Below are 22,912 nucleotides of genomic sequence, written 5' to 3'. Positions count from 1 at the left end.
AGTCTGATTCCTAAACTAATCACTCTTCTGAATCGGTTCACATATGTGAATCAGAAACACCACATGTAACCGTTGTAGTCTGATTCCAGAACAAATGATTCTAATGAGCCAGTTCCGATAATGAATAATTTACAAAGACGAGCTAAATCAGTCTGACAAATCCTTCAAATAATTGAACCGAACAGAACGGCCACTGAATAAACATATACCACTTGCTTACTGAACCGCAAATAATCATTATATTTAAGTGATTTTCTTACTAAAGTTAGTAAAGTTTTTGTTTCAGGATCAGTGCTATCGTGGGCTGATTGTGTTTATGATAACATGTTGTTAAAGATAAACACATTTTTTGTGTGGGTTTTTTGTGCACCTATGAATTAAACAAGAGCCTTTGCTGTAAATTGTTGCATTCAAAAGCATTGTTGCAGTTTTTTGATCACTAGAGGTTGTTTGAAGAATCTGAACTCAGCATAAAACACAAACCACCTACTGGTGTTGATGACAGTTCTATGGGCTGGTCTGACTCTTTATATCTCTATCCTATATATATCACTAAAAAGAGCACTCATTGAACAATTAAAACAATTTATATTGCTATAAGGCTATAAGTCCTGCACTGTTCTCCTTAGGGTCAGGGTATGATGACAGCTCTGACTTCATAATTGAGATTAACAGAGACTTTGCCCCTGACTTCAGCACCATAAAGTACTTTGAATTCTGCGGTTAACCAAGAAAACTATACCAGCTGGGGACAGAGCAACTGGCCGGCTGGTCGATGTTCTTGCGATCGATCAAGAGAGAACATTGTGAAAACACACAGCCGCCAGGGTCGGAAGATGGGGGAAAGTTGTCTGCCTCTAACTCCTTTCATTTCACGCTGCTTTCATTTCCTGTCCTGGAGAACAGTGCTGAGTTTCTTTTCAGCGTGCTCAGCTGAAATCTATAATATTTTATCAGTATGAATGAGTTTTTGCAATTAGTGAGTAGGAAAACCTCTTTCATGAAGCACAGTGGCTATCTGTTAAATGACTTTCCATATACGATTATGCGGTATGGTTTATATAAATGGATGTGGTTTGTGAGTGGTGACATCACTACTAAACACGGACGATGGAACACAGACCGCCGACCTATAAAGAGGTTTATGGAGTGAATAAATATGGTATGAGCCCTGTAATATTTTCAGACAATCAATCAAAGTGAACTAAAAAGCCAGACTCCCTTATTTTCATTTCATACATGGAGCATCACAAGAGTTCACATGACATATGCACATGGTTTTGTTTACACAGATGTGAGGTTCTTCATAAAGGAACCAGGATTTAAGGTTCACACATCAAAAGAGGCAGTTAAAGTTTGCTGATGCTAGGTACTAATAGAAACAAGCATGCATTTTCTTCTTATGCATACATGGGAATGAGAACTCATCATCAAGATGCAATTAAAGATTAAAAGACAATGAGTCATACGTTCCTGCTTCCAGAATCAGAATAAGTGTGCCATTTTTTGATAATGAAGCTTCCAGTGCAGTTGCACACATCCATGTTTGCATACTATCCTTAATAAATAATTTATACAATGTATTTTGTTGTGGTAGTACAACAAAAGTGCCTGCACAATCAATATGCTGTTTATAATGTATAATTCCATTACAACACTCCAATCACCAGCGTACTACATACTATTATTGTGTATTCTGAGTATGCAAATTGGGACTCTTTGCATATCTTCATCCTGTAGACAGACTGAAACAATCCTCAACTTTCCATTTAGCTGTTTTTGTATTACAAACTGCACTGCAGTTGGCGATGAATCATCTGGGATCCAGCATAGGCCCAAAACACATTCTCAGACAATCTTATTCAGACTTAAACAGCAAGTCTCATTTCCCTAAAAGGCAAAAGGCCTATTATAAAAGGAGCTGACAAGATGTTGATAAGTGTGTTTCTAAAAAAGGAACAACCACCCTTCTACGGTTTATTCAGGACAGCGTCATCAGCGAGCCATCCAGTGCAATTAACATCCATGTGTGAATAACCTCAAACTAGAACAAATAGGTTACACGACAATGGATTTAGGGTAACTACTTTATTTAGTGGCGATTTACGAAATGGGAAGTTTTCATAGTACTTGTTATTCACCCAAACATAAAGTTGCACATGTGATTCGTTAACTTTACAGATGTTTACCCAAAGATTTGCCAAGATCTGTTTTTGTTTACCAGACAAAAAGGCAATGGCCCCTCTCATCTTTGTCTCTTTCAAACCACCCATTTGCGTCGCCCTGAAATATCAACAGGTTTTATTCCCAATGTTAACAATGCTTTAAAAGTCTCAGACAGGCTTGAAAAGAGCACTCAGAGTGGGGTCTGCATCTAGAAATCAATTGTAGACTCATGCAATACACAAAACCTGTCTAGCAGTAGCTTGTTTCTTTACAAAATCACTTTTGTGCAAGAATAATTGGTAAATACAGAATTAAATTCCAATGCTAACCCACTCCTGAGTCAAGTTCATCCTCCACTGGACTGATTAGATTTAATAGTGACCATCTGGTTGTCATCCCTTTATATTCGCATTAAGCAAGACCCACTGGTTAAAAGTCAAGTGATTGACATGCACATTGAATTTGCCTCTCTTTCACGCTGACAATAGCTTGTAGCCAGACATAATGTCTCATTTGTCCAAAGTTCAATGCCAGGAGAATTTCCAGCCGACGTATTGTTTGTGAGTGAAAGAGTGGCGCAAACTCTTGCTGTTTCCCTTTTCTCGCCAAGGTCTGCAATGACAGCGTAGATGTCACTTGTCAAACAGTTTGTTCACAAACAACAGCGCTGCTTATTATGGCTTTGACAGTGGGAAACGAGCTAAAAAGAAGCACAAATAAATTTGGGGAACAGATGAAAGATTCTAAGACCATAGGGGGTAAATTTTGACAATTAAAAAAAGCCGAAATGTTTAGCAAGGCTGTTTAGCAACAGCGCAAACAAGTGTGTTTTTCATCTAATGCAGTTTTGTAATAACCTAAAATATATGAGCCATTAAAATCGGCACATACCCAGTACCCTCAAATCAACTTCCAGTATGAATAAATAATAATTCCTCTGTTCGAATCCCAGACCGCCAGCCCATTTATAATTTCACGCCGTCTCCAGTCATCGTGCGAAGAGGAAAGCTGCTTGTTTTGACAGATTGGGTTGCTTTGATGCATACTTGGATTTTTGCAGCTGCATTGCATGTTAAAGTAAACAGTCGAGTTGATAAGATCTTCATAGATGAATTTGCAAGCAGGGTTTCTCAAGCAGCTGGAAAGTATAAGGGCAGAGAGGAATGCAATAGCATGGCTTTTGCATGCCGTGCCAAATTGTGTGGCAAAATATGGACAGCGGGAGGGATATTAGAAAATGAAAGTATGGAGGAAGATCATAATGAGACCCACAGTGTTGTCTGAAATTACAAAGGATTCATAATCATAATTCTGTTTCATGACCATTATGACCATTAATTTAATTGAGCCGTTTCTTACAGCAAAATGTCTTGATGTCTGACTGTTCTGTAATGTTCTGTTATCATACTGTTTTGTTAACATACCTATTCATCTCATAAGAAAATTCACAAATGCAATCTTTATAACCACAGTTGTCCTCCCAGACAAAAATAAGAGCATAAATCAAGACTTTTGCTTAAAGTAATAGAAAACCTAAAATTCAAATGTTGTCATTATTCACTTACTCTGTTTTTGGATGCACTGTTTCTTCAAAGCTTCTCAGTGTTTCTTCTTGAGAAAGAAACCCCTGTAATCTCAAGTTTCAGAGTGTCAGAAGAGATCTCAACAATGTCTCAAACTGCCAAAATATCAAAGTCTGCAATCAAACTATTTCAATATACGTAATTTCACAATTACAGTATCTCAGCCATTGTGTCATTCGTGTCTATTTTTATTTCTCCAGCATAATTCTATGAGAAACAGCTGAGAAAGTTATTAGAAGTCAATTTTTTCCCTTCTGTCTGGTTTGCCTCCATGATGTCAGGTTTGATATTATCAAATCGCCGTCTGAACACAGAGGCTATGGTCTGGGGAGAATGTATGGCCGGTATCGTTTTCCCATTGAGACATCGGGACATACAGAGGAATGAAAATAGACTGAACGGGGGTCTAAAGGGTCTGCCGGTTCCAGCTCATTTGGCCACATATAGCAGTCCTGTACATCTCTGTTTCTATATGGCTTCAAGGTTAACAAGCTGTCTGGAGCCGTTCTGTCTGCTGTCCGCCGTACCTGAAGCGTCATACAAAGCCGATCTCTGGGAGAGAGAAACTAGTTAAGAGTTCCAGTCCTATTACCAAAAGTAGCCTTTCATGAGAAATAGACTTAAAATGTCTTTGGCTCTTCACATAGAAACATGAGTAACCTAAAATATTTGATATTGCAAAGTGTGAGATGTTTTACAAAACTCGTAAAGCTGCTGTGACATTCCACAAATTCAGTATGGTTTGGTGTCCTATTACTTTTATAAACCCTCCGAAACACAAATCCCGTTTTTTTGTTGTTGTTTTTTTGCAGTAAGAATTAGTTCTTAATACAAAAAACAGAGTGATTTAGAATAAAGTTGATTGTCATTGGTTTGTGCCAGTTGAATTATGGCTAAAATTGGGCCTGTTACCTAATGATCTTAGATTAAAAATATTATTAAATCAATCAAAACTTAACCAATAAACACATTTTACTCAGTTACACAGTTTTTTTTAATATATTTATTTTCGTATGTGAGAATTTATGTTGTGATATTTATAATTTTTCTTGCCATAATATGTACTACATATAATTTTTGTAAAAATTAATAAGACTCATTTATAATCAAACAACATCATATGTGTCTCTTTTTTTCGACTAAACATTTTCTGAAAAAAAAAAAAAGAATTGGACCGTTTGTGGAAAATGTCAGTGTTATTTGAGAGTACTGGGTCTTTCCTTTGTGCATTTGGCAGTTTTTTGTCTCTTTGAAATCAAAAGAGCCTTGAGAACGTTTGTGAGATATGATATTAGTGATGGTTGATGGACATTTAATATCTCTGTCCAATCTACTTCTTGTTGAGACAGATGGCACAGTTGTCATGACGATGGAACAACAGAAAGAAACCGACGCTCAAATGTTGTGCCAGAGACGCTGATGTGATATTTTAGTTATGTTTGACTCAAAGTTTGTGGTTTGCCTGATCAAATTCAGACGGTTGTTTTATGTGAAAAGAATTTAAGTTAATTTGGTTATTACATAACTGCCAAAATAAAAAGAGAAAGTGGGTTGGGGGAAAAAGAGAGATAGGCCCTTAGGACATGAAGAGTAGAGGTGAGACAACATTGATAGGGGCATTAAACGGCTGAAGAACAGATGCATGCAGTTATGTCAACACATTCATCACTGATTAATATCATTGCCATAACAACAACAAGCGGTCCTGACCACCAGACAGTTCAAAGCATTAAAGCACTCTACTTGATGTCAACAGTAATTTAAATACTTTGTTTTAAATTAAACTACTCTTTAAGAATGTTAGAAATCTTTAGCAATATATATGTAATATCTGTTTTGCATTTTGCATGCAAGAGCCTGTTACCACATAATTTCCCTATTACTAAAGAAACAGGGTCGTCAAGCTGTCACTTTACAACTAAAATAAAAATCTAGTCCTAAACTTTACTTTTGTTAATTTTATTATATTTTTATTCTTAAAAAAAAAAAAAACAGGAAGAAAAAACTTTCTAAAACTTCTGTCGTTCTTTGTAGATTTTTTTTTTTTGTAGAGGGATGTTGGATACAATTAATACTAATACTAATTATTTATTGCTTAACTATATCTGTTTTACTTATTATTAACTTTATTTACTTTTTATTCTATTTTAAATTTTTACTGTTTATTTTTATATTAAAGCAAGGAGATTGCATTTTGAAAATAAAATAAAATAAAGTGCACATTTAATTTTAATTTATTTTATAAAATAAAATAAAATAAAATAAAAAGGATTTTATAAAATACACAATATTTTATTTGTATTTTATTTTATGTATCAAAATGTGATCTCTATACAGAAATCATACAAATAAGCAAAATAACTAAATAGGTAAATAGATAAAAATGAAACACTGAATAAATAAAATGCTTAATTGGGAAAAGGGCATGTTAGAAAATGGATCCCAATACCAGAATATCTGTCTTCCTTGACCTGAATACATGTGATTAAAGCACTGAGAGCATGTCAAGCCTGCACATGAACTTTACGATAGCAATCAGATGTGGCCTGAGATACATCTCCGTGCAATAAGGGACTTTAAAATGAAAAAGAGCAGGAATGTGTGTGGAAAGATCCCTATAAAAGCCTGGTGATGTGACCACAAAAATCCCTTGACCCACACAAGTATCAGCAGATCATAGTGACCTCATGTTTAATTCTTACTCCTAATGTGAATCTTTTTAAGGAATCAGATAATAAAATAAGGGCTTTCCTTGTCTAGGTCAAGTTGTGGGATAACCAGACCTGATTCTGTGTGACCTGATATCAAGACCCTTATCAGAGCTCTGTATCACGAGAGAGCTCAACCCTGTTATCATATGCTCTGTTTGAAATCACAAACAAACTGCAGGATGAGGCCAAAGACAACACAGAGAGGCAAGATGAAACAAGGAATCTCCTAGAGATAAAATACTACTGCAGGCGGTCCAATGTCCTCCAGGGGTCAGGGCCAAAGTTCAAAGGATCCAGGAAAGAGAAATCACTGTGGAAACCATTGATCACATATGCAATGGATCCAGAGAAAGTTCCTTAAAAAAAATCCAAACATGAAAAAAAAAAAAAAAAAAAAAAAAAAAAATCTCCAACATCCCTCAAACAGAAAAGTTCAATTAATTAATGTACTATTTACTAAAAAAAGAGAAAAAAGAAAAAGAGAATAAAATGTAAAATAGGCATAATTAAATAATAAATTAATAATCATTACAATGATAAATGATCTCCAACATCCCTAAAACAGAAAGTTCAAGAAAGAACCGTTTTAAAAATTCTCAAAAGGACAATTTAATTTAATCTTGTTTAAAATGTAAATGTAATTTAATATGCATTATCAAATTTAAATTTCTCTACTTAAAGATAAAAAAAGAGTAAACCATCGGAAAAAGTAAAATAGATGTGATTAAATAGTAAACAAATAATTACAAAAATTATCAATTATCTCCAGCAGAATTTAAGAAAGAACTATTTGATTTTGTTTTGTTTCATTTTATTAAAGTTTATTATTATTGAAAATAAAGAATAAAAGTAAAAATAGAAAAAAGTAAATACAATTTTAAATATATTTAATTAAATAATAAATAAAGAACATCAAAAAAGAGCTATTTTATCAAAAGAATGCTTATTTATTTATTTATTATTATTATTATTTATATTTTTTTATTTAAGTTCATTCTCCCTACTTAGCAATTATAAAGAATAAATAAGGAATAGTTAAATTAGTCAATTAAACAGGAAGAACTCATGAAAGAACCATTTCAAAGATCATCAAAATAGCTAAATAAAGTTCATTAATTATTAAAAGCATGTATAATGAATGATTTATCTCTATCATGAAATATCCTTTAAAATATAAGGAATATTCACTAACCTTTGACCTTTCTCTCAGTGCAACAGCTTTACACAAAGACAGGAGGTGAGCTGTATTGAATATAAATCAGTCATTCATATTGTCCTTCATCGTGAGGATCAAAGGTCAAGCTTCTCGTCTCAGGCGTTTGAAATACTCAAGCATTTATTGCACCCTTGTTTTACGGCGAGGCGAGACGGCCGAGCAGAATGCTGAGTTTGTAGTAGAGATTGTTATGCTTGTGCAACCTGAGATTACACACACATAGGTCCTCGTGTGGGAAAGGTCAGCATACTGAGTGTGTGTGAGAGACTGTGAGTGTGACGTCTTTGCTATTCCTCCTTGAAATATTGTCTCTTCCCCGACTGCTGCAGTCATTTGTCACCCTGGCACGCTGTCCTGATGTCCTGATGATATTTATGTGCTGGCCGGCAGCCACTGACCGACTGTGAGTAATGAACATATGACCCTCTGCACACATACTGTATATACCTCCTGCTTCCCTTCAGCTCTGTGCCTCACCATCACATCCTTTCCTAGTAGTGCTTGCTAAGTCTCTATAAAACACTATTACTGTTGCTAACACTTAGGAATAAGGATATGAACAAATCGTTAACTCTAAGTATTAAACTATTTTGTATTACATTTAATATTCCTATGAAAACAAATTATAGCTTTGAATAGTATTCTATTACATTTCTAAACAATCAGATACATGATTTTTGCCTTGTTGGACGTCAAAATGGAAAAAGAAAATCCTACAAGCTTGGAGAACCTGAGCTATATCTAGAGACTAGAAAATCATGCTTCATCAAGTTGACTAGTAAACACCTAGCAACTACTGAGAACAGCATAGCAACTGCAAGCAAGATAGACATCACACCATATAAGGAATGTTCCAAATACATTACAGTGTGTAAAAGTTAGGCATAAAAATTTTGCATCAGCAAATATGCGTTTATTTCACATTTGCATTTCTTTACACTATTAGTTAGATATTTAGTTGCGCAACATTTTATTTCCAAATTTCCATGATTTATGAGACCAAGGTTGCTAGATTCATGTGCATTTGTTTCAGATAAAACTGAATGTGCTTTTAGCACCACAAACGGGATATTTCACTTTAAAAGTATTGCAAGACGTGCAAGAAGCAACATATTGTCATTCTGCAAAAATTTAGTCACAAGCACAGGCAGGTACATATTTTTTAATAATTCCCTTAAAAAAATCATTCATCATGTTCAAGTAAAGTGGATGGGATAGCCTTTAGAAACCAATTTTCACAACTCACTATGGGAATATTACAAATGAATTTCCTGGGAACATTAGGAAAACATTCCATTAAACTTAAACTAGCCTACTGTTCTGTGCGCTCTGAAATTTGAACATTCTCACAACCAAAATAGAATGTTTAGAAAATGTTTTTAGATTATAAATTGGTTAGCAGAACTCCAACACCTCCTGATAAACTACTAACATCGACAGGTTAACACTGATACAGTGGACAAATATAATTGGTTTACACGCATCAAGTATATCAAATGCAGTGAAATGAGAATAATTTTTCAGCAAACAATGTGCAACAGAACAACAGCTGCTCCATGAAACCCCTTCTAATCAAGCACAAAGACCTTTTTGTGGGCACATATATATGGTTTATGTTTCTACCCAAAGCTTTTGACAGATATACTGGTGTGGCAATAATGAAAGGAGCTTTCTTTTAAGAAGATTCAATCAATAAACTGATACGTTCCAGAAAACACTGTTGTTTACAGCTGTTTGGAGGAGAGCTATAAAGAGGAGTAAATGAAAAAGGCTTTGGTTTGATTTATGAACCCAGAGTAGCTTATAAAATATACTCTGCCTTTACAGTAATTCCAGTCAAAAAACATGAGCAAGGACACATGTCATGCTGTTATTCCTGTAGAGCAGATGTCCTTCAGCACTGATCTCACAATCACTGCTGCGTGACATGTGACATATGAAGGACATTTATGTGCACTACATTCTATAAGATTTTGCACATGAGAAATAAAGCTTTTGATTTCATTTAGTTTTTTTGGCTATTTGTTGCTGGAAAAAAACAGGAATGCCTGTGTGAAACTTCTTTTTGCAATATATAGTGCACTTTGAGCTGAACTGAGAGTAAAGAGGAAACAGACAGACAGAGACAGATTGAAAAGAGAGCAGGTTAAGATTGCAGTTCTTATCTTCCTCAAGAGGAATTCAAAGACGTGCCTCAGATAAACTCACAGAGATGACCGAACTGCATCCTGGAGTCAAACTCATCCGCTCTAGCACTTGGATAGACCAGAACGTGACATATGACATCTGACAAAGACATCAAGTAACGTAAATAACAATGTGAAACTACTTTTTCCAAGTCTCATAAGAAACAGAGTTTAACAGGATGTCAGAGTGGTTAAGACACTGGATTTAAGATCCAATAGACAAATGTCTTTGTATATTTGAACTCCATTCCTAAGTAGATCAATGACAATTTAAAAGTGACATGACATTCAAAGACATTCAAAGTGACGTGACATTTGAACCCGATAACCACTAGGCAAAACAACCAGGATGGCCGAGTGGTTAAGGCGTTGGACTTAAGATCCAATGGATGCATGTCCTCGTGGGTTCGAACCCCACTCCTGGTAAAATGTTGCCACATTTAAACATATCAGTGCTACCAACCAACTAGATTCTCAAAGTAACCATTGAAGTACCTGTATAAGAAAAGATATGGGCATTTAGCATGTGATCAGAATTGCTTGATGCACAATGAGTCAAAAAATGGTGTGGTATTTAAGATCCAATGGACAGATGTACTTATGGGTTCAAATCTCACTCTGGGTAGGGAAGAGAATTTTAAATGGAATATAGAGATGCAGGACAATGGACAGGTAATGTGCTTATGAAAAACATCAAATTCAATCAATAACAACAACAAAATCCAATGCTAATACTTTGATGTGTGTTTGTTATTTTCCCTTCGAAATGATCTCATTTCCTGGAGTGAAAGAGTTAAAGAGATTTTTACAAATAAATAAATACAAATAACAGGATAAGAAGTGATACTGAGGATGCAAGACAAACATAAACTGATCTCAATTACAACAGTATTTCCAGGAGTATATACAGCATTTTAATCAGAGAAAGGATTTTCTTTATTTACAAATTATGGTTCTTTATTGGCATCTACAGTTCCATGAAGAATTTTAAGCATCCATGGAACCTTTCCATTGAACACGAGGTTCTTTATAGTGGAAAAAGGTTCCTTGGATTATTAAAATGTTCATTACACTAAGGTTCTTTTAAGAACTGTTCACTGAAAGGTTTCTTTAGGGAACCAAAATGGTTCTTCTATCACTAAAAAAATAAAAATAATTAACTAATATTACATTGTTGGTGAGCACTTATAAAAGCTAATAGTACTTAAGCATGTTCTGTTGGGACCCTCTATAATCACAATAAAAAGGGAAACTATGGTAAAACCATCATCTGTTCTGATGTTTTAATTCTAATGTTCACTGACACACCTGACTCACAGCTTAAGGTTTCTTTCACTTTCCTGTTCAGTTTTAGCACCCCATTCGTCCAGCGCTGAGGCGGAGGTGTTTACTGTCTGCTCCAGGTGCTGTTACGAGGGCAAGGCCTGGGTAGAGCGAGGGGCCACCCCGGATAGCATAAATAAACAGACCCCAGAAAGCCTGCTGTTTTGATAATGTCCATGATTAGCTCAGGTGCTGGGTTATGACCCTGCCAGACCCACAGGACTGGCGGGGGCTGCGTGTGTTTTCCTTTCCTTTCTTCTTCGACAAGGAAAAGATGCAGCTGCTTTTACTAGGCCTGACACAGAACAATCTGAACCAGAAGCCCCCTGACACGACAGACTGAAAGGAAATGAAAACTGTTGTTTTGTTAGCATTCAGTTTAGTAGAGTAAATATTCCAGTATACACTTAAAAACATACAAAATATACTTTAAGCTAATTTAAAAATCATTCTTTTATTTTAAAGTGTGTGGCAGTTGATGGTTTTAAAAAACACGATACATCCTGCCCCAACTTCCCATTTTAATATGAACTACATAAGACTTTGGATAAGTGGATATTACCACTTTTTAAAGTCATCAATAAGAAACTATCAGTACCCTATACTTCACTAGTTTCCACGGATGCTAAAGATTCTTCATGGAACCATAAATATAAAAAAAGAATCTTTATTTTAAAGATTGTACAGATTTTACATTATCCTTTGCTTGCTCTATGACAAGTAATTTTTCTTTTTTTCTTTTTTTTTTAAACAAAATTCTATTTTAGATACATTTAAAAAGGAATAAACATCTAATGGGCCAAAAAAAGGAACAAAAATAACTCCTGCTATTTGATGAAAGGATGAATCAATATACACACAAACCACCCAGATCGCAGGAATCAGATGTGGGGTGAGTACTGCTGGAGGGAATGTAATGTGTACCCAACACCCTCTGTTACTACATACTGAAAAGAGAAAGAAAGAATGAACTGTGAGTTTGTGTTGTGCTCATGGACCAGCTGTGTAAATCTCTCACTGTCCTTCTCGGGGGGAGCACAGACTCATTTTTAGAAACACTGGTATTCCAGTAACCTAAGCGCATTCTTCAGGCATGTAACTGTAGAAAGATCAAGAACTACGACAGAGCTCCACTCAATCCCCGTTCAACACAGACTGAAGCTCTCAGGTGGCCTGAAATAGGTAAAGAGGTCATTAAGGAAACGAGGAGGCTGCACATATAAATAGCTCAAGTTATTGAGTCTCCAATAAACCAGCTCCCTTCAGTCTGTCGAACTCATCTTTCTCCATCTCGTGTCATTTATTGGAAAAGAAGTAGTGTGTTATATTGATTCGCAGCACCCTGCGGTAAGCGAACCCTTCCCCCGTGACCTGTCAGGTATGACAGACAAAAGAAGAGAGAAAAAAAAAAATATTAGGCTCATGCTGAGAATTACTCGTCTACAATATCAAGAAATCATTCGCACCAAAAAGCCACCGCAATTACCCAACAAGAGCCCTCAGAGAAGATAATGACTGCTTGTGCTTCAAAGGCGGCTATCTTGCCCCCCTTTCAATAAGATCCAGCAGGGTTTTTAGGAGATGGACGCGGTGAAGCCCCCATCCAAGAGTGCTGCCCCTGCTGATGGAGAAGCCATGGAAAAGCAGGAACAATTGAACACTCATTAGCATGGCAAAGGTCTGCTCATTACAAGGAATCATTAGAGTTGCTCTCAGATGAAAGGGCTGCTCGGACTCCACACAAGGAGGTGTCCACTAAAAAGAAGTGTTCGGCAGAAACGAGGTTAGGATAAGAAACAGAGGATAAATCCCACCCCCCACCCCCGAATCATATGATTTTACAATGTCTGGTCTGCCAATAGATGCTATACACCATCAATAAACATAGCAGTCAACATATCAACCATGAATCTAAAAAAAGCTCATAAAAATTGTATATATAATTTATATACCATATTTATTATTTTTTTATTATTGTTAATAGCTTTATTTATTTAGGTCTAGTAATATATCTTTATATTTTTTATCAATTTTTTAGATTTTACCTTTTACATTTTAGCTGAAGTGTGATCCATTCAGGATTTTATTTCCTTAATTTAATTTTGAAATTGACAACTTACCCCATATAATGTGACATCACCGCTCTTCTGTTGAGACATATTGCCACGAAAGGTCAATGTGTGTTCAATCAGCTTTTTTTTTTTGTTGCCATGACTTTAAAGTGTGCATCTAAAACAGAAATTTACTTTAAGAAATATTTGTTGGAGTAAACTAACCACTCCTATTTGCCAGTCCCATCAGGTGAAACAACAAATCTATCACAAAACATAATAACCCATTATGATTTTCTTTCTTGTTTTCAACACCAAGAATAAGATGCCACATGGAATTCTAAAGTTACACACACAAATAACTAAAACATAACTAAAATAATACAACTTTTGGATTTTTTGCTAAATTTATGGTAAAAGTGGTCAGAAGATAAATTACTTTTCATTAGTAAACTGTTTGGATCTTTTTTTTTTTCATTTAAGCATGACAAAAAAGGTCAGTCTGTTTTTCTTACATTGCAATTTTAACCGCTATGATGTTGCATTTCTAAAAAATAATTAAAAAATGCCCTTTGATTTGCCAAAAGCCATTTTTTATTCTCATCCAGTGCTCTGTGAGTATTGATTTTGGACCCTGCATGTACACACAGACCACCACTGCCATAACCACGAAAACGCAGCAGTAACCTCCTTCCCCCAGAGCTGCAAAGTCATTATCAGCTGTCCAGGTCTTACTTATGAGCTCCAAGCTCCCAAGAGACACGGAAATAAGTGTGCTGGTCCATGGGGGAGGTGAGGGCCGTTGGGGTCCTGCTCCTAAACGAGGGGCCGAGGAGGAACAGAGGGATTCAGAATGATGAAGGATCTTTGAAGAGCTAGAGATGGAGGGATGATGGCTCTTTGAGGTTTGCCTGGGCACTGAGGGCTTTTGTGTCGAAACCTCCTGCAAGAACAGTTCACGTTACTGCAGGACAATGGCTGGTTAAACTGTGCATAGAAAGAGGTTAATCCACAAAGAATAGGCTGCTGGCCGGTAAAGCTAGTGACACAGGGCCTGGAGAAAAGCATTAGTCAATAAAGCACTAATTAAAGTGTTTGCCTGTTGAGCCGTGCAGAAGGCGATCAAAGCCAAACGCGGCCGTGTCACAAATGGGGAAGATGCTTAAGGGGACGCGTTCATTCCGCATTAAGGACGGATAAGAACACACACTGAGCAGCTGCACAACCTGTTAAGAAATCCAGTGTTTGGATTTTTTTAATTTGGAGGAAAACTAATTTGCCCCACATAGTCATGAGACTGGATGTGGTTTTACCAACAAACTAGTTCCATTGGACAAATCCAACTGGTGCAGATGTCCTAGAGGGTTTTAAATCCCACTTCTGGTAGATCAATGTGATTTTAAATGGAAAATATTAATTTGACTGTATCTGGTCGCATTATATCAAACTGGTTTCCCACAATGGTTAAGAGATACGTGAAGAAGGAACAAAGGTTTCCCTGTAACAAAGGGACCAGGATGGCCGAGTGGTTAAGGCGTTGGACTTAAGATCCAATGGACAAATGTCCTCGTGGGTTCGAACCCCACTCCTGGTATACCAATGTAATTTTTAAACAGAACATAGTTATGTGGTTGTGTAACAACTTGGTTTCTGAAGTAACTGGAAAGGGAACACAACAGCTCACAGTGGTCACATCTTGGGTGGTCGAGTGGTTAAGGCATTAGATTTAAGACCCAATAGATACATTTTTGAAACACACTTCTGTTAGTTGCAACATTTATATATGTTGTGGTTATCAACAAAGTGGTTCTGAAATACTTGTATAAACACCAACAACGTCACCAGGATGGCTGAGTGATTAAGGTGTTGAACTTAAGATTTAATGGGGAAATGTTTTTCTGGGTTTGAACCCCACTCGTAGTAATAAAAATAAAGGGTTGAATACTTTTGATAAAAGCATTTGCAAAAAAAACCTACAAAAAAAAAAAAAAAAAAAAAAACACCCACCAGACTTGAGCTTTTTAAGCAAGGAAAGACAGAATATTGGTAAAATATTCACATAAGGTCAAACTTGCCAGTGTGCCAAGGTTATTTTAATAACCAGATATTTGTTTTTTTCTCAGAAACCTCTTTCCCTGTCCTCCCATGTGTACCGTGGCTGTGTGTTCCTGATGAAACAGGTTTCGTCTCACATGAGCACTTCTCTATATGAGTGCTAATAAGAGCCATGTCAGAAGGGACACCTGCAGTTTCAGAAACACAACGAACTGAGCCAAGCGACTGACAAGTTGTATATAGATGCTATCCACACCTTCTACAGAGTCAGTGTAGATCTCTCTGTCGCTATGACACCCCTGCAATAGTAAGTCATCAGAAACCATGGTTACTGACTTATGTGTGCTTTCCATCCCCACAAGACTGGGGACGATTTAATGAATGCAGTCATTTCATTGCATTCAAAAGCAATTTCATGTGATTTATAAACAATAAATTATATCACATGGACATTTTTCCATTAAGGTCTAGTGTCACATTACTTTTACATAAGTCAGGCATTCATTTGAAGATTATGGCATAACTGTGTTTTCTAAATGTCCTTCTTTTAATACTTTGTTGCACACAATTATAATTTGCTTTTGTTTTTGCCCACACTTTCATTTTGCAAGTAAACAGTTCAAAATGAGATCAAATCCAATCATTCAGAATATGTATTCAGTACCCAGCATATTGGTTACCATAATAACTTTCCAATACTTGGTAAAAAATAAATGCATAGAAATTATGTCAGATCATTGCATTTTATACATTCATGCATATGCTGGGTAAACACTCAATCATTTACTAGTGTAATATGGGAAATCTGAGTAAATATGGTCACGTTTAGAACAAAACTCGAGAAGAAAACTATACATTTGATGGCATTAGCATACAGATCAACTTTTAAATGGCTTACCATAGAGAAAGATGCTTTGTGGGTTCATACAGTAATGCTGCTCTGCTGTTTAAGCGTTCCTACAGTGCTCCTGTGGAAGAGACAATGGGGTGATTGATACCAAACAAGGACCAGGATGGCCGAGTGGTTAAGGCGTTGCGCTCAAGCTGGGGAACAATAGTCCGTCAAAGACGGGGAAGAAGGGAAGAAAAGAGGGAAGGAAGAAAAAGAGAAGGGGAAGAAGAGAAAGAAAAAATGAAGAAAAGAAAGGGTGAAATTTGATGTTCAAAGACGGATCTTCCTTAGCATGCGCGCAGTGATACATCTTCCGGTTTCTTCTTGCGGTAAATTCGCGCATTTATATTACACTGTTTTCTATTGCAGGTGCTCCCTTCGACCCGGGTTCGAATCCAGCTAAAGACAACTTTTTGTTTTATTGTTAATTGCTTTAAATAAATGAAGTTTCAAGGTTAATTAAATGTATATATGTGCTTGTTTGATATTTTTTTATTACATTTTAATACACCAATGGAAATGTGTTTTGTTATTATTAGTTATTTAGTAGTTGTTGTATTATTTTTGTTATTAAGCATGTTATTATGTGTAGTTGTATTCATATTTATTTTAAGCATGTTATTAGTTGTGATTTTATTGATATTAAATCAGATTTTTTTTAAGGTTACATTCATTCAAGACACCTTTAAATCTGTCATTTTTAATGGATGCAAAAATAGTCATTATTATGCTTAAAAATGTCTGTGACAAATGACAAAGTGCAAATTATCTTTTTATAGGAATACGTTCTATTGTTGCAGTGTACTGATGAAATGTTTACTAAAGTACAAATAAAAAAGCAATCATTCTCTTTTTTTTTTTTTTTTTTACAATTATGCCAACATAACAGTAATGAATATTAAACAAATTAAATTTATATAAGTTTTCAAAAAAAAAAATTAAAAAGGAAATAAAAGGAAAATAAATGTAGAAATCAAAACACATTTCTCAATTTGTTTTTTTATTTATTTTACAATTATGCTAACAGAAAAGTAATGAATATTAAATGAAGTTTTCAAACAATAGGATTAAAAAAGCAAGTTAAATAAAATAATGTTAGACACAAATATTAACAATAGTGAACTATATTTAAACAACTATATACACACAACAATAAATAAAAATATACAGTGTATACATTATTTGGGAGAAGGTTCTCCGGATTTACTCTAACCACTTTTCTTTTGTAATGTTCTCAGTCTGTGGACAGTATATACACCTTGCCCCTGTACTGGCTATGTCCCGTTGCACTGGTTTTGAATTTTCCACACTTCCTGCAAGTGTTTGCCTTGTAGGGTCTCTTGGGCATGGTTTGTGGAGCTGGTTGTGAATTGGTGCCCTGCAAAATAGGCTGTAACAGTGGCATCCTATGGACCGCTGACAGTCTTTGAACCATTTGTAGACCCTGGAACACTGGCACACCCTGAAACATTGACAAAAATATGGTTTTCTGGTATTAAAAGAAAAATTGAACAAGTTTAATAATTCGTACAGAATGGAACGTGAAAAGTGCCTTTATAGAATACTTTATACATTATGCCATTACTTACAGAGACAGTACTGCTTGGTATAGAGGCACAAGACACTGCTGCGCTGGGTTGGTCTTCAACCTGAGAAGGTCTCCTGACCACACTAAGATTTGGCTTTGCTGCAGCAATGTGAGAGCCAGTAAATCTTGGTTTGGTAAATCAAAAATGTGAGAAGACAGAATGTGTTATAATAGCAAGAATTACGATTTATATTAATTTAATTTTTTTTAGTAAATGCAGGTTGTTAAAAAACATTTCTTTCTGAATAGAAGTGTCATCCATATTTATTAGCAGTATTGACTCCTGAAATTACTACAAAGTATTTGCATGATGGAATAATTGTTAATGTGTACAGTTAATAATAGCCAGCGTCTATGTGGTATGTTACCTGAGATTGAGAAAGAAAGATAATGTAGCTTTAACACATGAGAAGTATTGAGAGGGATGCCATGAGGGACATGAGTCTAGTCTCAAGAGAGAAAGCAAACAGGTTACATTCTACATTTATCCTTGACCATGTGACTTAAACCAAATCTGAGATATTCAAACTGACCATTCAGCAGACAACAGGTGCCCCCACTGTACAAGAGGGGTGACAATTAGTAGGTCTCAGCCAGCATCTCATAGCATTCTTGCTTTTTCTTTTTTTCTTCATCTTACGTTCTGAACTTTCTTGAATTTTAATTGAGCACATTCTTAAGTGGTATTATTAAAAAAGTTAAATAGTAATTCTTACCATTGAAAATTGTGTTGCAACTCTTGCTTCCACAGGTGCAGTAGGCTGGGGACGGGGCAGGGGCATGGGATGAGGCTGGGGGTCAGGCTGACTCTGCTCCATGGCCTTCTTTGCTGTTTCAGCATCATGAGGTTCTTCCACCACCCTTTGTGCTGGTCCAGTAGAGGCTTAAGACGAAAAAAAAAAAAAAAAACTTAATACATAATTCAGAAAGAAACCTTTTCAGTAAATATACTAATGATACTAATAAAAAAAACATGCATTTCAGCACACCTCCAAGCAAGGTTGTTTGGCCACGAGACAGCATCTGACATTTCTCTATCTGTAAGCATTATAACAAATATAATGCACAATAAAAGTGAGTCCCTTAAGAGAGCATAAAATACTTCATTAAATTCATATATTTATTCATTCATTCATTCATTTCTAGGACACAAGTCCCATTTATCTTATATATAATGTTACAACTGGTATCTCTATTTAGAGGAGAAAGATACAAGACAGGAACATTTCTTAAAATACCTGCAACATTACATAAATGTCTATAAACAATTATTACACACTCTGGTTTGCCCTGTTGAAAGCCATAACATAACACAACCATCACATTACATCGTTCAAATGAATGGGACCAGGTAAATGTTTGTTCTGAAGCCTGATGTGTTGTTCTCTTATGCAAATACACTAAACCAAGATACTAATAATGTTCGATTACGATTATTTTTTTTTTTTATACATCTATAATGCAAAGGTAACAAACACTCACCCATTGACAAATCTCGTACCACTTTTTATGTCGAACTACGCGACAATGACCCTTGTCATAGGTCACAAACTTGAGTAATTAACCTTTTTTACCTCTCTGACACGCCCCCTGAGGATGATGTCATTCTTTCGTACACCTTCGGCACGGTTCGGCAACTTGATTGACACCTGACTAGAAGCGCTGACCCCTCCACCTAGCGGTGAGACGCGGAAACGTGCCGTCGAAATCCCCCTGCTCTCTGATTGGTCAAATGTCACGAATGTCAAGATAATGTTATAAATTGCGCTTTTTGATTGGCTGGAAATGTTAAGGCGCTTCGACGCGATTGGTCCAAATGTCATAGCGCTTCGATGCGATTGGCTGCGCAGTTCGACATTGCTCAACATTTCTGAAATTATGTCGGACTATCCTTCGTCAGCTAGGACTTAAGCTGGGGAACAATAGTCCGTCAAAGACGGGGAAGAAGGGAAGAAAAGAGGGAAGGAAGAAAAAGAGAAGGGGAAGAAGAGAAAGAAAAAATGAAGAAAAGAAAGGGTGAAATTTGATGTTCAAAGACGGATCTTTCTTAGCATGCGCGCAGTGATACATCTTCCGGTTTCTTCTTGCGGTAAATTCGCGCATTTATATTACACTGTTTTCTATTGCAGGTGCTCCCTTCGACCCGGGTTCGAATCCAGCTAAAGACAACTTTTTGTTTTATTGTTAATTGCTTTAAATAAATGAAGTTTCAAGGTTAATTAAATGTATATATGTGCTTGTTTGATATTTTTTTATTACATTTTAATACACCAATGGAAATGTGTTTTGTTATTATTAGTTATTTAGTAGTTGTTGTATTATTTTTGTTATTAAGCATGTTATTATGTGTAGTTGTATTCATATTTATTTTAAGCATGTTATTAGTTGTGATTTTATTGATATTAAATCAGATTTTTTTTAAGGTTACATTCATTCAAGACACCTTTAAATCTGTCATTTTTAATGGATGCAAAAATAGTCATTATTATGCTTAAAAATGTCTGTGACAAATGACAAAGTGCAAATTATCTTTTTATAGGAATACGTTCTATTGTTGCAGTGTACTGATGAAATGTTTACTAAAGTACAAATAAAAAAGCAATCATTCTCTTTTTTTTTTTTTTTTTTACAATTATGCCAACATAACAGTAATGAATATTAAACAAATTAAATTTATATAAGTTTTCAAAAAAAAAAATTAAAAAGGAAATAAAAGGAAAATAAATGTAGAAATCAAAACACATTTCTCAATTTGTTTTTTTATTTATTTTACAATTATGCTAACAGAAAAGTAATGAATATTAAATGAAGTTTTCAAACAATAGGATTAAAAAAGCAAGTTAAATAAAATAATGTTAGACACAAATATTAACAATAGTGAACTATATTTAAACAACTATATACACACAACAATAAATAAAAATATACAGTGTATACATTATTTGGGAGAAGGTTCTCCGGATTTACTCTAACCACTTTTCTTTTGTAATGTTCTCAGTCTGTGGACAGTATATACACCTTGCCCCTGTACTGGCTATGTCCCGTTGCACTGGTTTTGAATTTTCCACACTTCCTGCAAGTGTTTGCCTTGTAGGGTCTCTTGGGCATGGTTTGTGGAGCTGGTTGTGAATTGGTGCCCTGCAAAATAGGCTGTAACAGTGGCATCCTATGGACCGCTGACAGTCTTTGAACCATTTGTAGACCCTGGAACACTGGCACACCCTGAAACATTGACAAAAATATGGTTTTCTGGTATTAAAAGAAAAATTGAACAAGTTTAATAATTCGTACAGAATGGAACGTGAAAAGTGCCTTTATAGAATACTTTATACATTATGCCATTACTTACAGAGACAGTACTGCTTGGTATAGAGGCACAAGACACTGCTGCGCTGGGTTGGTCTTCAACCTGAGAAGGTCTCCTGACCACACTAAGATTTGGCTTTGCTGCAGCAATGTGAGAGCCAGTAAATCTTGGTTTGGTAAATCAAAAATGTGAGAAGACAGAATGTGTTATAATAGCAAGAATTACGATTTATATTAATTTAATTTTTTTTAGTAAATGCAGGTTGTTAAAAAACATTTCTTTCTGAATAGAAGTGTCATCCATATTTATTAGCAGTATTGACTCCTGAAATTACTACAAAGTATTTGCATGATGGAATAATTGTTAATGTGTACAGTTAATAATAGCCAGCGTCTATGTGGTATGTTACCTGAGATTGAGAAAGAAAGATAATGTAGCTTTAACACATGAGAAGTATTGAGAGGGATGCCATGAGGGACATGAGTCTAGTCTCAAGAGAGAAAGCAAACAGGTTACATTCTACATTTATCCTTGACCATGTGACTTAAACCAAATCTGAGATATTCAAACTGACCATTCAGCAGACAACAGGTGCCCCCACTGTACAAGAGGGGTGACAATTAGTAGGTCTCAGCCAGCATCTCATAGCATTCTTGCTTTTTCTTTTTTTCTTCATCTTACGTTCTGAACTTTCTTGAATTTTAATTGAGCACATTCTTAAGTGGTATTATTAAAAAAGTTAAATAGTAATTCTTACCATTGAAAATTGTGTTGCAACTCTTGCTTCCACAGGTGCAGTAGGCTGGGGACGGGGCAGGGGCATGGGATGAGGCTGGGGGTCAGGCTGACTCTGCTCCATGGCCTTCTTTGCTGTTTCAGCATCATGAGGTTCTTCCACCACCCTTTGTGCTGGTCCAGTAGAGGCTTAAGACGAAAAAAAAAAAAAAAAACTTAATACATAATTCAGAAAGAAACCTTTTCAGTAAATATACTAATGATACTAATAAAAAAAACATGCATTTCAGCACACCTCCAAGCAAGGTTGTTTGGCCACGAGACAGCATCTGACATTTCTCTATCTGTAAGCATTATAACAAATATAATGCACAATAAAAGTGAGTCCCTTAAGAGAGCATAAAATACTTCATTAAATTCATATATTTATTCATTCATTCATTCATTTCTAGGACACAAGTCCCATTTATCTTATATATAATGTTACAACTGGTATCTCTATTTAGAGGAGAAAGATACAAGACAGGAACATTTCTTAAAATACCTGCAACATTACATAAATGTCTATAAACAATTATTACACACTCTGGTTTGCCCTGTTGAAAGCCATAACATAACACAACCATCACATTACATCGTTCAAATGAATGGGACCAGGTAAATGTTTGTTCTGAAGCCTGATGTGTTGTTCTCTTATGCAAATACACTAAACCAAGATACTAATAATGTTCGATTACGATTATTTTTTTTTTTTATACATCTATAATGCAAAGGTAACAAACACTCACCCATTGACAAATCTCGTACCACTTTTTATGTCGAACTACGCGACAATGACCCTTGTCATAGGTCACAAACTTGAGTAATTAACCTTTTTTACCTCTCTGACACGCCCCCTGAGGATGATGTCATTCTTTCGTACACCTTCGGCACGGTTCGGCAACTTGATTGACACCTGACTAGAAGCGCTGACCCCTCCACCTAGCGGTGAGACGCGGAAACGTGCCGTCGAAATCCCCCTGCTCTCTGATTGGTCAAATGTCACGAATGTCAAGATAATGTTATAAATTGCGCTTTTTGATTGGCTGGAAATGTTAAG

At 35.7% G+C, this 22,912-nt stretch overlaps 2 long non-coding RNA genes and 2 other non-coding genes across 6 annotated transcripts; 2 read left to right on the top strand and 2 right to left on the bottom strand.

The window, feature by feature from the left end:
• The first annotated feature begins 10,205 nt into the window (after positions 1-10,205).
• On the top strand, positions 10,206-10,288 carry trnal-uaa (transfer RNA leucine (anticodon UAA)). Its single transcript has one exon. It is a non-coding gene; the product is annotated as a tRNA-Leu (tRNA).
• A 4,459-nt stretch (positions 10,289-14,747) lies between these two features.
• trnal-uaa (transfer RNA leucine (anticodon UAA)) lies at positions 14,748-14,830 on the top strand. The gene has a single exon. It is a non-coding gene; the product is annotated as a tRNA-Leu (tRNA).
• Positions 14,831-17,264: 2,434 nt separating this feature from the next.
• LOC113117940 (uncharacterized) lies at positions 17,265-18,818 on the bottom strand. 2 transcript variants are annotated; one of them, XR_003294242.1, is made up of 4 exons: positions 18,761-18,818; positions 18,140-18,654; positions 17,773-17,896; positions 17,265-17,645 (listed from the first exon to the last, which is right to left on the bottom strand). It is a non-coding gene; the product is annotated as an uncharacterized LOC113117940 (long non-coding RNA). The 2 variants fall into 2 exon arrangements; XR_003294241.1 differs by having other exon boundaries at positions 18,140-18,804.
• A 1,794-nt stretch (positions 18,819-20,612) lies between these two features.
• Positions 20,613-22,166, bottom strand: LOC113117939 (uncharacterized). 2 transcript variants are annotated; one of them, XR_003294240.1, is made up of 4 exons: positions 22,109-22,166; positions 21,488-22,002; positions 21,121-21,244; positions 20,613-20,993 (listed from the first exon to the last, which is right to left on the bottom strand). It is a non-coding gene; the product is annotated as an uncharacterized LOC113117939 (long non-coding RNA). The 2 variants fall into 2 exon arrangements; XR_003294239.1 differs by lacking the exon at positions 22,109-22,166 and having other exon boundaries at positions 21,488-22,098.
• Positions 22,167-22,912: the final 746 nt, after the last annotated feature.

This window comes from Carassius auratus, chromosome 17 (genome assembly GCF_003368295.1).
Source record: "Carassius auratus strain Wakin chromosome 17, ASM336829v1, whole genome shotgun sequence".
In the NCBI taxonomy this organism is placed as follows: domain Eukaryota; kingdom Metazoa; phylum Chordata; class Actinopteri; order Cypriniformes; family Cyprinidae; genus Carassius; species Carassius auratus.
The sequence above is the reverse complement of the archived record's forward strand: the minus strand, read 5'-3'. Positions and strand labels throughout refer to the sequence as shown.